This window comes from Macaca fascicularis, chromosome 20 (assembly GCF_037993035.2).
Source record: "Macaca fascicularis isolate 582-1 chromosome 20, T2T-MFA8v1.1".
Taxonomy (NCBI): Eukaryota; Metazoa; Chordata; class Mammalia; order Primates; family Cercopithecidae; genus Macaca; species Macaca fascicularis.
This window is the reverse complement of record NC_088394.1, coordinates 15,457,532-15,471,400: the sequence shown is the minus strand read 5'-3', so window position 1 is coordinate 15,471,400 and position 13,869 is coordinate 15,457,532. Positions and strand designations below refer to the sequence as shown.

The 13,869-nt window shown below is 49.0% G+C and overlaps 1 non-coding gene and 1 pseudogene across 1 annotated transcript; one reads left to right on the top strand and one right to left on the bottom strand.

Moving 5' to 3' along the window:
- Window positions 1-1,768: 1,768 nt before the first annotated feature.
- Window positions 1,769-2,725, top strand: LOC102143894 (dnaJ homolog subfamily C member 17 pseudogene; annotated as a pseudogene).
- A 9,314-nt stretch (window positions 2,726-12,039) lies between these two features.
- Window positions 12,040-12,142, bottom strand: LOC123570779 (U6 spliceosomal RNA). Its single transcript, XR_006695022.2, has one exon. It is a non-coding gene; the product is annotated as a U6 spliceosomal RNA (small nuclear RNA).
- Window positions 12,143-13,869: the final 1,727 nt, after the last annotated feature.

Below are 13,869 nucleotides of genomic sequence, written 5' to 3'. Positions count from 1 at the left end.
CAGATTGAGACTCTGTCTCAAACAAAAAAAAAGGGGGGGGGGAGCCAAAACTTGTGAGGGCCTTCTTGCAGTGCCATACCATGGCAGACGGGCAAACAGCATAAGAGACAGAGAATGGATGGAAACTGAACTCATCTTTTCATCAGAAGCCCACTCCCTGGATAACACAACCCACTCTCGAGATACCAGCGTTAATCCATTCACGAAGGCAGAGGCCTCATGGACTAATCATCTCTTAAGGGTCTCACCTCTTATTCTTTCTTTCTTTCTTTCTTTTTTTTTTTTTTTTTTGAGATGGCGTTTCCCTTTTGTTGCCCAGGCTGGAGTGCAATGGCGTGATCTCAGCTCACTGCAACCTCCACCTCCTGAATTCAAGCGATTATCCTGCCTCAGCCTCCCGAGTAGCTGGGATTATAGGTGCCCGCCACCCTACCAGCTAATTTTTTTGTGTTTTTAGTAGAGATGGGGCCAGGCTGTTCTCGAATTCCTGACCTCAGGTGATCCACCCGCCTTGGTCTCTCAAAGTGCTGGGATTACAGGCGTGATCCACCATGCCCAGCCAGGTCTCACCTCTGAATACCATCACAGTGGCAAATTTCTATATGAGTTTTGGAGGGGGCATCCAAACCACAGCACTTATCTTGCCTTGTTTTTCCTGACTCTCTTGGGATGTCTTCCCAAATTGTTTCATTTCTGTGTGGAAGAGGTAAAAGCAAATAGTTGTGCTTTATCATCAATCCATCAACCACCAGAATTGAGAATGATTTTTTCTTTTTTTTTCCCAAGAGGGTTACTGCTTACTGAAATCTGAACTGAATCTACAGAACTCAGAATAACTTTAAATTAACCTAGGATTTAATTTACTCAACTTTTCCTTTATCCTCCCTTTCCTTTCATCAATTTTATGAAGTGTGTTGTGCTATGTAGGGGTGAGAACTTGGGATTTTTTTTTTTTTTTTTTTTTTTTTGAGATGGAGTCTTGCTCTGTGCCCCAGGCTGGAGTGCAGTGGCGCGATCTCAGCTCACTGCAAGCTCCGCCTCCCAGGTTCACGCCATTCTCCTGCCTCAGCCTCCCGAGTAGCTGGGACTACAGGCGCCCGCCACCTTGCCCGGCTAATTTTCTTGTATTTTTAGTAGAGACGGGGTTTCACCGTGTTAGCCAGGATGGTCTCGATCTCCTGACCTCGTGATCCGCCCGTCTCGGCCTCCCAAAGTGCTGGGATTACAGGCTTGAGCCACCGCGCCCGGCCGAGAACTTGGGATTGTTAAGAGGAGCAACTGCCCTCCACCGTAAGTACAATAAGATAACAAAAAGATGATAAAACCACAGTGACATGCCTGTAGTCCCAGCTACTCCAGAGGCGGAGGTGGGAAGATCCCTTTAGCCCAAGAGTTGGAGGTCAGCCTGGACAATATAGCAAGACCCCATCAATCAATTCATCAATCAATAGGAATAAAAGCAGTCATTGTTCCTCTGTGTTTCAAAACGATAAATGTAATCCAATGTTGTCAAACATCAACAACCAAGATTAAAAACAAGTTGAGAGCTGGAGATAGACACAGGGATCACAGGCAGGTTTGGGAGATTGCATTGGAAGCTGGGTTATTAATTCAGGAGCCAATGCCCAGGAGGCTAAGCGCCATTGGGATCCGGTAGTTCCCATGCTCTCTCGCTTCGACTCCTGGCAGTTGTCCCTCAGACTCCAGGGAGTTTTTGTAGCTTAGACCCCTGGTAGTTGGTGTTTTCACTCCAGTCAGGGCTGGAGCCATGGCGGTGACCAAGGAGCTCTTGCAGATGGACCTGTACGCGCTTCTAGGCATCGAGCAGACAGCAACAGACAAAGAGGTGAAGAAGGCCTACAGGCAGAAGGCCCTCTCCTGCCACCCAGACAAAAATCCCGATAATCCCAGAGCCGCTGAACTCTTCCCCCAGCTTTCTCGGGCCTTAGAGGTACTGACCGATGCTACAGCCAGGGTTACTTATGACAAGGTCAGGAAAGCCAGGAAGCAGGCAGCAGAGACGACCCAGAAACTTAATGACAGAAGGAATAGAGTGAGGCTCAAACTGGAGGCCCGGGAGCAGCAGGCCCAGGCTCAAAGGAGCGAGGATGCTGAGGGCAGCAGGAACCCCAGGACTCTGGAGCAAGAGATCCAGCGCCTGCGAGAAGAGGGCTTCCGGCAGCTGGAGGAACAGCAGAAGCTGTTCCGGGAGCAGATCCTCCAGGCACGTGCCCAGAGGTGGAAAGAAAAGGCCGAGAGCACCAGAGGCAGAGGAACCCCCAAACTGAAGCTCAAATGGAAGTGCAAGACGGAGGATGCGTCAAAAGGCGGCTACTCCCAAGGTGTCCTTCTGCAGCTTTTGCAGAAGTACGGTGAGGTTCACAACCCGGTGCTTTCCAGCAAGAAAGCAGGCGTTGCCGTGGTGGAGTTTGAGACAGTCAAGTCTGCCAAGCTGGCCGTCCGGAATGAGGTTGGCTTGGTGGAGAACCCTCTGAAGATTTCCTGGTTGGAGGGACGGCCCCAGGGCGCTGTGGGCCCCAGCAACCCAGGGCGGTCCAAAGACTCAGTGCTATGGGAAAGGGACTTTGACAGCCTCGTCATGATGCGCATGCGTGCGGCAGCGGAGCGCCAACAGCTGATCACTCAGGCTGCAGCAGCAGGATTAGGCGAACAGCCTACTGAGCCGGGCTCAGCCCTCCTGCCCACACAGCTCTTTTCTTTCTTTCTTCTTCTTCTTTTTTTTTTTTTTTTCCTGAGACAGAGTTTCGCTCTCATTGCCCAGGCTGGAGTGCAGTGGCGTGATCTCGGCCGACCGCAACCTCTGCCTGCTAAGTTCAAGCGATTCTCCTGCCTCAGCTTCCCGAGTAGCTGGGATTACAGGCGTGCGCCACCACCCTCGACTGATTTTGTATTTTTCTTAGAGACAGGGTTTCTCTATGTTGGTCAGACTGGTCTCGAACTCCCGACCTCAGGTGATGTGCCTGCCTCGGCCTCCCAAAGTGCTGGGATTACAAGCGTGAGCAACCGTGCCCGGGCTAGCTGTTTTCTTAAACATCACCAATCACCATCAACAAAAATAGACATTCTGTACATTTTGACTTAAAGCTGTTGCTTGCCTTCACATCAGTCTCTCTGTTGCCCTGTAACCTTCGCACTGAATTCACATTGCAAAAATACAACCATTATAAACAAGGACTGCAGAGGGTATTTCTTGAGTTGTGTTACTAGAATAGTAAGATGATCCTAGCAGCACAGGAATATATTTATGGGCCACATTCCAGTTCTTTTGTGGCCTTCTCCTTTTAATTTTCTTCCTGAAATCCCAAGAAACCGTAGTGAATTGTTGCCAGTGTGGGGGAAGGAAGATGGGTGGGGAAAAGAGAGTTCCAAATAAGGCTTCAGGCGGGGCGTGGTGGCTCATGCCTGTAATCTCAGCATTTTGATAGACCGAGGTGGGTGGATCACCTGAGATCAGGAGTTCAAGACCAGCCTGGACAATATGGTGAAACCCCATCTCTACTAACAACACAAAAAGCTGGGCGTGGTGGTGGGTGCCTGCAATTCCAGCTACTCTGGAGGCTGAGGCAGGAGAATCGTGTGAACCCAGGAGGCGGAGGTTGCAGTGAGCCGAGATCACGCCATTGCACTCCAGCCTGGGTGACAAGAGTGAGACTCCGTCTCGAAAAAAAACAGAAAAGAAAATATTTGGGCTGGTTGCAGTGGTTCATGCCTGTAATCCCTGCATTTTCAGCAGCCAAGATGAGAGGATCACTTGAGCCCAGGCGTTTGAGACCAGCCTGAGCAACATAGTGAGAACCTGTCTCTATTAATTAATTTTATTTATTTATTTTTGAGACAGTCTTGCTCTGTTGCCCTGGCTGGAGTGCAGGGGCACAATCTCAGCTCACTGCAACCTCCGCCTCCCAGGTTCAAGTGATTCTCCTGCCTCAGCCTCCTGAGTAGCTGGGACTACAGGTACCCGGCACCACACCCAGCTAATTGTTTGTATTTCTAGTAGAGACGGGGTTTCACTGTGTTAGCCAGAATGGTCTCCATCTGCTGACCTCGTGATCCACCTGCTTCAGCCTCCCAGAGTGCTGGGATTACAGGTGTGAGCCACCATGCCTGGCCACATTTAGTTTTTAATTCCATTTCCACTTACCTGATATTACCTTAGTACAGAACCAACTTCAAGAAATCAGCTAGATACCTACAAGAAAAGTATCACACTTCTCTTAGGAGCTCTTAAAAGGAATAGGTACTATTTTAATTAGATAATGAGAGTAGCCTGGATTCTGGAGTTACCATTTTTACACCACAAATTAATTTTTTTCTTAATTCAATCAATAGGCTGGGCAAAGTGGCTCATACCTGTAATCCCAGCACTTTGGGAGGCCAAGGCGGGTGGATCACCTGAGGTCAGGAATTTAAGACCAGTTTGGCCAACATGGCGAAACCCTGTTTCTTTTTTTTGTGTGTGTTTATTTTTAGTAGAGACGGGGTTTCACTGTGTTAGCCAGGATGGTCTTGATCTCCTGACCTTGTGATCCACCCGCCTCGGCCTCCCAAAGTGCTGGGATTATAGGTGTGAGCCACCACTCCCAGCCACCACATTTCTACTAAAAATACAAAAATTAGCCAGGCGTGGTGGTGCACGCTTGTAGTCCCAGCTACTCAGGAGGCTGAGGGAGGAGAATCACTTGAACCCGGGAGGCGGAGGTTGCAGTGAGCCGCGATCACCCATTGCACTCCAGGCTGGGCTGCAGAGCAAGACCGTGTCTCAGAAACAAAAAAACAACAGAAAAAAACCATCAACAATCAATGGGGCTCCAGGTTGTGTGAATCTGCAGCAATAGAGGTCAACTTTGATTGCCTACTAGAATCATCTGCACGGCTACATTTGACTGGCTTTAAAAAAGTAAAGCTAAAAATAGAATCATCTGAGGAGTTTAAAGACCTACTGATGCCAGGCCTCATCCCAGACCAACTCATTGAGAATGACTGGGAGTCAGACCCATCCATCGGTATTTTTTAAAACTCTCTGGCAGGCCATGGCGGCTCATGCCTGTAACGCAGCACTTTGGGAGGCCAAAGTAGGAGGATTGTTTGAGGCCAGGAGTTTGAAATCAGCCTGGGCAACATGGTGAAACCCTATCTCTACAAAATAAATAAATACACACAAATATTAGCCAGGCTGTGTTTGTATTGGGTGGGAAGCACCTGCGGTCCTAGCTGCTGGGGAGTCTGTAGTGGGACGATCACTTGAGCCCAGGAGGTTGAGGCTGCAGTGAGCAGTGATTGTGTAGCAGGATGAGCCACAGATAAAACTCCTCAGACACCGGATTAAAGAAGGAAGAGGTTTTTTATTCAGCCAAGAGTATCGGCAGACTCACGTCTTAAGAGCCAAGCTCCCTGAAAAAGAAATTCTTGGCCTTTTTAAAGGCTTACAACTTTAAGGGGTCCATGTGAAAGGGTCGTGATAAACCGAGCAAGCGTGGGGAATGTGACTGGGGGCTACATGCATCAGCTAACAGAAAAAAAAGTTTTACAACGCTTTTTTCATATGGTGTCTGCAATTTACAGATAACACAAGTAGTTTAGGTCAGGGGTCTATGTTATTATTATTACTTTTTTTTAACTCCTAGGGCCGGGTGGTGGTGCCAAGGTTGTCTGGCCATTCATCTTACTTTTGTTTCTTTCTGACTTTTTGCTTTCTCCCTTTCTTCCTGTCTTGTGATCTAGGCAAGGTGGGGGGAGAAGGGCAGCAGGAGTAGGAGTGGTCTCCTTCCTTAATTGCACCACTGCACTCCAGCCTGGATGACAGAGGAAGACCCTGTCCTAGCGAAGGCCAGGGGGAAAAAGAAAAAAACTCACCGAAATGCAGATACTTTTGAGAATCCATGCTAGAATAGGTAACTCTCTGGCATATTATATTAGGAATACGTAAATCCATATTATAATAACATTGCTTTTCAAATAGGAGCACTTAAGCTTTCACCTGCTGCTCGTTTGGTAATAGTATTGATCTTAAATGCTAGTTGCTGGTATAGCAGCATGTAAACAGTTCTCATGGCTTTTGAAAAATTGAGATATACTTCATATACCTTAGAATCTTTCCATTTAAAATGTGAAATACAGTGGTTTTGGTATATTCACAGAGTTGTGCAACCATCACCATAATCAATTTTAGATCACTTTTGCCATCCCAAAAAGAAATTCATACCCTTTAGTGACCAATACTCAATCTCTCCATCCTCTCCCGACCTAGGCAATCATTAATCCATAGATTTGCATTTTCAAGTCATTTCACATACATAGCATTGTATAATATATGGTCTTTCGTGACTGCACTTAGCATAACATTTTTCTGGTTCATGCGTGTTACAGCATGTAACAGTACTTTGTTTTTATTGCTGAATATTTCACTGCATGGATATGCCACATTTTAAAAATCTGTGGCCTGGTGCGGTGACTCATGGCTGTAATCCTAATATTTTGGAAGGCCATGGCAGGAGGATCGCTTTAGCCCAGGATGAAGAGGGTGCAGTAAGCCAAGATCACACCACTGCTCTCCAGCTTGGATGACAAAGTGAGACCTCATAAAATAAAATAAAAATAAAAATCTGTTCATCAGTTGATGGACATTTGGGTCTCGTGCTTTAATTTAAGTTTGTTTTTTTTTTTTTGTTTTTTTTTTAGAGATAGGATCTTGCACTGTTGCCCAGGCTGGAGTGCAGTGGTGCAATCATGTCTCACTGCAGCCCCAAACTCCTGGGCTCAAGCAATGCTCCTGCCTCAGCCTCCTGAATAGCTAGGACTATTGGTGTACACCACCATGCCTGGATAATTTTTTAAAAATTATAGAAATGGGGGTCTCCCTATGTTACCCAGGCTGGTCTGGAACTCCTGGCCTCAAGTGAGCCCCCTTAAGTGCTGGGATTATAAGCACGGGCCACCAGGCCTGGCCAATTTAAGACTTTTAAATTTTATTTTATTTTTTCAATTTAAGACTTTTGAGGCTGGGTGCGGTGGCTCAAGCCTGTAATCCCAGCACTTTGGGAGGCCGAGGCAGGTGGATCACGAGGTCAGGAGATCGAGACCATCCTGGCTAACATGGTGAAACCCCGTCTCTACTAAAAATACAAAAACAAAAAAAAACTAGCCGGGCGTGGTGGCGGGCGCCTGTAGTCCCAGCTACTCGGAGGAGGCTGAGGCGGGAGAATGGCGTGAACCCGGGAGGTAGAGCTTGCAGTGAGCCGAGATCGTGCCACTGCACTCCAGCCTGGGCGACACAGCGAGACTCCGTTTCAAAAAAAAAAAAAAAGACTTTTGAAAAGGCAATATTATTGGGTATAAGTATCCTTCCAGAATTTTTTTTTTTTTTTTTTTTTTGGAGATGGAGTCTCACTCAGCCACCCAGGGTGGAGTGCAGTGGCATGATCTTGGCTCACTGCAACCACCGTCTCCCGGGTTCAGGCGATTCTCCCGTCTCAGCCTCCCGAGTAGCTGGGATTACAGGCACCTGCAATCATGCCTGGCTAATTTTTGTATTTTTGTAGAGACAGGGTTCACCATGTTGGCCAGGCTGGTCTTGAACTCCTGACCTCAGGTGATCCACCCGCCTTGGCCTCCCAAAGTGCTAGGATCACAGGCGTAAGCTACCGGGCCTGGCCCAGAATTTTTAAATTGCATATATAGACATTTATAACAAAAAATAAATAGGATCTTTACTTGCTATGGCAAAATCCCTTTTTAAAAATTTTTTATTAGGCTGGGCACGGTGGCTCACACCTGAAATTCCAGCACTTTGGGAGGCCAAGGCGGGCGGATCACCTGAGATGAGGAGTTCGAGATCAACCTGACCAAACATGGAGAAACCCCGTCTCTACTAAAAATACAACATTAGCCGGGCATGGTGGTGAATGCCTGTAATGCCAGCTACTCAGGAGGCTGAGGCAGGAGAATCTCTTGAACCTGGGAGGCGGAGGTTGCGGTGAGCCAAGATTGCACCATTGCACTCCAGACTGGGCAATAAGAATGAAACTCCATTTCAAAAAAAAAAAAAATCTTGTATTAATAGAATTGGAAGTTGGTTGGTTAATTCAAATGGCTTCCCACTAGTAACCTACTAGACATAGTAGTCAGTGGACTGTTAGCATCACTCATATGTTTTACAGGGAAATGGAAGGTAAATAAGTGTTGCTTACATCAGGCTCAGTTAAGAGAATTGCTCCTGCACTTGGACTTTTCTTTTTTTTTTTTTTTTTTTTTTTTTTTGAGACGGAGTCTCGCTGTGTCGCCCAGGCTGGAGTGCAGTGGCTGGATCTCAGCTCACTGCAAGCTCTGCCTCCCGGGTTTTTACGCCATTCTCCTGCCTCAGCCTCCCGAGTAGCCGGGACTACAGGCGCCCGCCACCTCGCCCGGCTAGTTTTTTGTATTTTTTAGTAGAGACGGGGTTTCACCGTGTTAGCCAGGATGGTCTCGAACTCCTGACCTCGTGATCCGCCCGTCTCGGCCTCCCAAAGTGCTGGGATTACAGGCTTGAGCCACCGCGCCCGGCGGACTTTTCTTTTTTAAAGAGGATGAATTTCTCCTATCTCATTGCATAACAGTAACATTTATTGAACACTTACTATGTGTCAAGCATTGTCTTAAGTGCTTTAAATGATCAATTCCTTTAATCATCAACAACCCTATGAATGAGTACCATTAGTATCTCCTTTTATAGATGAGGAAACTGAGGTATACAGGGAAGAAAATTAAATTGTTCACAGTTATGCACACTGTGGGTGGTAGAGTTTGAATTCAAACCCAGTCTGGTTGTTAGAACCCATTTTTTTTTTTTGAGGTGGAGTCTTGCTCTGTTGCCCAGGCTGGAGTGCAGTGGCACAATCTCAGCTCACTGCAACCTCCACCTCCCGGGTTCAAGCGATTCTCCTGCCTCCGTCTCCTGAGTAGCTAGGACTATAGGCGTGCGCCACCATGCCCAGATAATTTTTGTGTTTTTAGTAGAGATGGAGTTTCACCATATTGGTCACGCTAGTCTTGAACCCTTAACCTTGTGATCCACCTGCCTTGGCCTCCCAAAGTGCTGGGATTACAGGCGTGAGCCACCATGCCTGGCCTGGTAGAACCTATTCTTAAGCATGGTGCACTATGGCCTTTTTATCACTTTAAATTGCTTTATAGGATGTGATTATAGAAACGTGCCAAGTCATAGTTTATTTTTTTGTATTGTTTTATTATCGATTTATTTAGAGACAGAGTCTTGCTCTGTCACCCAGGCTTGAGTGCAGTGGCATGATCTCAGCTCACTACAACCTCTACCTCCTGGGTTCAAGTGATTCTCATACCTCAGCCTCCCAAGTAACTGGGACTACAGGTGTGCACCGCCATGCCTGGATGATTTTTCTATTTTATTTTATTTTATTTTATTTTATTTTATTTTATTTTATTTTTTTTTTTTTTGAGACGGAGTCTCGCTCTGCCGCCCAGGCTGGAGTGCAGTGGCCGGATCTCAGCTCACTGCACGCTCCGCCTCCCGGGTTCACGCCATTCTCCTGCCTCAGCCTCCCGAGTAGTTGGGACTACAGGCGCCCGCCACCGCGCCCGGCTAGTTTTTTGTATTTTTTAGTAGAGACGGCGTTTCACCGTGTTAGCCAGGATGGTCTCGATCTCCTGACCTCGTGATCCGCCCGTCTCGGCCTCCCAAAGTGCTGGGATTACAGGCTTGAGCCACCGCGCCCGGCCTGATTTTTCTATTTTAAGTAGCGTTGCGGTTTCACCACGTTGGCCAAGCTGGTCTTCTCTGCTCAAGTGATCCACCTGCCTTGGTCTCCCAAAGTGCTGGGATTACAGGCATGAGACACTGCAGCCAGCCTCATGTCATAGTCTATTAATCACTTATTCTAAGAAAAAAATTCGCCAGGCACAGTGACTCACTCCTGTAATCCCAGCCCTTCGGGAGGCCAAGGTGGCCGGATTACCTGAGGTCTGGAGTTTGAAACCAGCCTGGCCAACATGGCAAAACCCCGTCTCTACTAAAAATATAAAAACATTAACTGGGTGTGGTGGCACATGCCTGTAATCTCAGCTACTTGGCAGGCTGAGGCAAGAGCATAGCTTGAACCCGGGAGATGGAGGTTGCAGTGAGTGGAGATTGCACCACTGCATGCCAGCCTGGGCGACAGAGTGAGACTCTGTCTCAAAAAAAAAAAAAAAAAAAAAAAAAAAAAGGCCGGGCGCGGTGGCTCAAGCCTGTAATCCCAGCACTTTGGGAGGCCGAGACGGGTGGATCACGAGGTCAGGAGATCGAGACCATCCTGGCTAACACGGTGAAACCCCGTCTCTATTAAGAAATACAAAAAACTAGCCGGGCGAGGTGGCGGGCGCCTGTAGTCCCAGCTACTCGGGAGGCTGAGGCCGGAGAATGGCGTAAACCCGGGAGGCGGAGCTTGCAGTGAGCTGAGATCCGGCCACTGCACTCCAGCCTGGGTGACAGAGCGAGACTCCGTCTCAAAAAAAAAAAAAAAAAATTTCCTTAAGCTTTCTCAATTATAAATATTCACTTTGTATAGGTATCTCTCTATAGGTAATGGTACATGCCTGTAATCCCAGCACTTAGAAAGGCCAATGCAGAAGCATTGCGGAAGGCCACGAATTTCAAGACTAGCCTGGGCAACAAAGCGAGAACCCGTCTCTAGGAAAAATAAAATAAAAAATTAGTCGGGCATGGTGGTGGCCACCTATAGTACAAGCTACTCAGGAGGCTGAGATCAGAGGATCACTTGAGCCCAGCAGTTCAAGGCTGAGTGAGCTATGATTGAGCCACTGCCCTCCAGCTTGGGTGACAGGGTGAGACCCTGTCTCAAAAAATTTTTTTTTTCAAGGTCTGGGTGAGAATGGAAACACCACCCATATACCTCCCCCACCTCAACACACACACAAACACATACACAAGCACGTGCGCTAAATGTCGTCCTTTCTTCCTGCCTATGGATTTGATGCCTTCTATGGGGAGAGGTGCTCTCAGCAGGACGTCTCTGCAGGTTCCGTGGGGCTCATCCTAAGGCACGTGCTGGAAGGCAGAATGCCAATGTGCTTGCACACAGACCCACACGGGCAGGTGAGGAAGCCAGAGACAGATCAACTATGCGTCAGAAAGGGCTGGGGAAATGAGAGGAAAACCTCACAGCTTTTTCCCTCCCTTCCCAGGGAAGACACACACAATGCCAGGAGCCCAGAGCAACCTGGGGTGACTCCCAGGCTCTCCTGGACCTCCTACAGCTCACAAGGGAGGAGGGCACTCAGGGCAGGCCTTGGGCCCTCCCTGTCACTATGTCCTACTTAGATCTCCACCAGGAAAGGATGAGGCCTTGAGCTGTTTGGAAGAGGAGCAACAAAGGTTCAAAGTAAGACCTGGTTCTAGAACAGAGCTCTCCTCTGGCAGGAAGGAGGTAAGGGGAGACCTGGAAAGACAGAGGCTGGGGTGGCCAATGGTACAACTCTGAGAACAGAGCAGAGAAAGGAAACCGATCCCCAGAAAGCAAGCAGCCTCTGTATGGAAAACTGCCCTTCCCCCTCACTGCTTACACAGGGTCCGACCTCCTGGACCCTGCATAGGGACCTGGTGATCCCAGAAGACTGTCGGGAAAGCACCCTGATTCCTGGTCTTGTGCAGAAGGCTATCACTAGCTTTGCTGATTTTACATGAGGACGACCATGATGATTTTTTTTTTTTTTTTTCTGAGACAAAAGTCTCTCTCTCTCCCAGGCTGGAGTGCAGTGGCAGCAATCTCTGCTCATTGCAACCTCCACCTCCCGGGTTCAAGTGATCCTCCTGCCCCAGCCTCCCGAGTAGCTAGGATTATAGGCACCCGCCACTACGGCTGGCTAATTTTGTATTTTTAGTAGAGACAGGGTTTTGCCATGTTGCCCAGGCTGGCCTCAAACTCCTGATCTCAAATGATCCGCCCACCTTGGTTGCCCAAAGTACTGGGATTACAGGTGTGAGCCACCGCGCACCCGGCCTATTATTATTTTTATATGGAACATTTCACAAATTGGCGTGCCATCCTTGCACAGAGGCCTGCTAATCTCTGTATCGTTCGAGTTTTAGTGTATGCGCTGCGCAAGCGAGCACAACTAGATTTGCTGATTTTGAGCAGCCCTTCCTGTTGGCCACTGGAAATTGGACTGGAGGAGGCACCCGGCTCAACCAGCCTCCTCCCGCAGTCCTGCTGTGCTCAAGGTCAAGGTGAGGCCATTGACAGGGTTGAGGACCTGGGAAAACCCTGGAGTCTGAGCCAAGCACGAGACCTTTGCTCTTAATTCCAGGTGGACCAGCAGGAATGTTTGGCCCCATCTTGCCAGTGGGAGAGAAACCTCTACCTGACTGGCTAGTCTGATGCAGAGGAAGCCAGAGCACAGGCAACAAGGGCCTTGGGCTAAAGACAGTGGAGCCATCTCCACCTCCCGCTTTGTGCTGGGCAAGGCAGTGGATGTGTTGAACCAGGGCCTCCCTCATGTGCCTCTCCTGGACAACAAGCTCACTTGCCTGTTGCCGGTCAGGCCTACCCGTGCCAAGGCAAATTGGCTGGAGAAGGATGTTCTCAAGCATGCTCAAGGTGGGTGGTGGGGAAGAGCAGTTGGGGCACAGGCAGGCTGGACTTATTTATTTATTTATTTATTTTTTGAGACGGATTATAGGAACGTGCTGTCATAACTTATTTTATTTTTAATTAATTATTATTAGTTTTGAAACTGAATCTCTCTCTGTCACCCAGCCTGGAGTGCAGTGGCACAGTCTCAGCTCACTGCAACCTCCCTCTCCAGAGTTGAAGGGTTGAGGTCGCATAGGACACCCGAATGAAGTAGGTGAAGTCCCAGAGGACACTCCAGTGGTAGAGGCGTCTGTGGTCTCAGAAAAGCATCAGCTAGAGGAGATGGTAGAGGTACCAGAGTACACTCGAGTAAAACAGGTGGTTGAGATGCCAGGGGACACGCGAGTGGTGGAGCTGGAGAAGACGGCAGAGGTACCAGAAGACACTCGAGGGAAGGTGTCTTTGATCTTAGAAAATCAACTGGGAGATCCGTGTTTCCACCAAGATGGTGGCGCTGGGTTCGGGGTGACTAGAGGAAACGACAGGGCCTTTTCCCTTGGCCAGGAGCCGACACACCACCCTTCGCTCGCTCGCGCACCCCTCCGCCACCAAGCCATCTGCCAGCCCGGGCGCCCGCTGTCCGCCGCCGAGTTCCGCTTCACCTCTGCGGACCGGAGCGCTCGGCTGCGGGCGGCGGCGTCTCCTTCGGGTCCTCCCGGGAGTAGCTCGCGGCCTGCCAGGAGGGCCCCGCAGCCCCGCGGTGTGGGCAGACAGCGACAGCCGGGAATGAAAGCCGGGATTTCCGGGCGGCTCCGGCGCCCCCTTACCCTGCCTGGGTTTCCGGATAAGGAAGCGCGGGTCCCGCGTGAACCTTAGCGAAAGGGAACGAGGCGGTGGCGGGCGAAGGCGGAGGGCGAGGGCGACGATGACCCGTGAGGTGGCCGCCGCAGCCCTGGCGCGGGGGCGACGACAGAGGGGGAGGTATGGTGTCAAGAAAACATGGTCACCATTATTATGTAAAATTAAAATATGGAAGAGATGATCCCTACCATCAACCAGCTTACAACCAGAGGCACTGACAAATATATACAGATGGCTGTAATGTTAAAAATCTCTAAGAGCCTGATTTTAGAATTCACCAGCTCCTCAGAAGTTTGGCTAAATATGCGTTGTTAAGCCTACGCTCAGATCAAGGTAGCAGCAAGACTGGTGTGGCCACCTGTTTTTAATCAGTGACTCAAAGCTGTGATCACCCTGATGTCACCGA